Here is a 1,453-nt window from a genome sequence, read left to right on the forward strand (position 1 = left end):
TAGCTTTTACTAAGTAGAGAGAAAAAAAATTCAATTGCATGATACAAAGGTTCCAGTGAGATCAAATTCCAATAAAGCCCTTCCCACCTGAGTGGAATGAGCTGCTATCACTACCAGGGCTTCACTCTCCACAGAATTGTGGGAAACAACTGCTTCAAGGAGCTAACCCAGAGTGGTGACACACATGATCACTTCTGGAAGGGAAGAGGGTACAGTGGTTGTCACAGAGCTACTTTCCAAGTAAACCCTAATGGACCTTTTGGGGACTGTTAGTTTTTTGCTAGCTTGGATCCTCTCATCCTTCAGCAAAGATAAGCATAGAGCAAAGATAGCTTCTCTGATGAGAGTGACGGGAGCACTGTACTCCAGAGCTGAGATGGCCTTCCACTTCCTGGTGCCCTTCTGCCCTGCACTGTCCTTGATCTTTGGCAGCAGGTGTTTGCCATCAGTATCTTTGAATTTGAGGATGTTATCTGTGATTCCAATCAGGAACGAGTCCAGTTCTGTCTAATTCCATTCCTCAAATGCCTTGGCCATCTCATCATGCTCTATGCCTAGAACATCTTTCATCAAGTGATAAGTCTCAGAGATGAGTTTCATGTCACCATACTTGATCTTGTTGTGCACCATCTTCGCGAAGTGTCCTACTCCCTCATCTCCCCCATCACAGCAGGGTTTTCCATTTCCTACATTTGCAGCAATGCCTTGGAAGATTGTCTTGGTATAGGGCCAAGCTTCTTTATTCCTTCCTGATATTAGTGATGGGCCATACCAGGCCCTGTCCTCTCCACCACTCCTCTCCCCACAAACAAGATTCCCTTGGTCTTGAGGTCTTTGCATCATCTTCTGGTTTCCCTGTATTTAGAATTTCCCCCTTCAATAATGGTGTCACCAGCAGCCACAAATGGTACCAGTTTTCAATGAAATCATCAACAGCTTGACCAGCCTTCATAAAAAATTTGATTCTCTGGGGCTTCTTTAGCTTGGAGATCATTTCCTTCAAAGAGTGAGCACCAACCACTTTGGTTCCCTTTGCCTCATTGGCCAAGAAATCATCAACTTTGGAGATGGTCCTGTTAAAAGCACAGACCACAAACCCGTGGTCATTCATGTTGAAAATTAAGTTCTGGCCATGACAGCTAGTCCAATCAGTACAATGCCAGCTTCGGCCATGGCGGCTGTGGCAGTGGCAACAAACCACAATCAAAGAGAGTAAATGTGCAGTAGTCCATGATACTTTTAATATTCTCCTCCAACACCATAAATCAAATGTATCAAATCCTCTACAATCTTCTTCATTCACTGTCCAACTTCCCCATACATATGAGGTTATTGAAATTACATGGCTTGGAGCAGGTGCACCTTAGTCCTCAAAGTGACATCTTTGCTGTTGAAAGCTTTAAATAAGTCTTATGCAGCATAGTTGTCTAATGCAATATGGCATTTGATTTCG

The 1,453-nt window shown here is 43.8% G+C and overlaps 1 pseudogene; it reads right to left on the bottom strand.

Annotated features, from left to right (window-relative positions):
• Positions 1 to 162: 162 nt before the first annotated feature.
• On the bottom strand, positions 163 to 1,173 carry LOC102818968 (annotated as a pseudogene).
• Positions 1,174 to 1,453: the final 280 nt, after the last annotated feature.

The sequence above is a fragment of the Chrysochloris asiatica genome, unplaced genomic scaffold (genome assembly GCF_000296735.1).
Source record: "Chrysochloris asiatica unplaced genomic scaffold, ChrAsi1.0 scaffold00274, whole genome shotgun sequence".
In the NCBI taxonomy this organism is placed as follows: Eukaryota; Metazoa; Chordata; class Mammalia; order Afrosoricida; family Chrysochloridae; genus Chrysochloris; species Chrysochloris asiatica.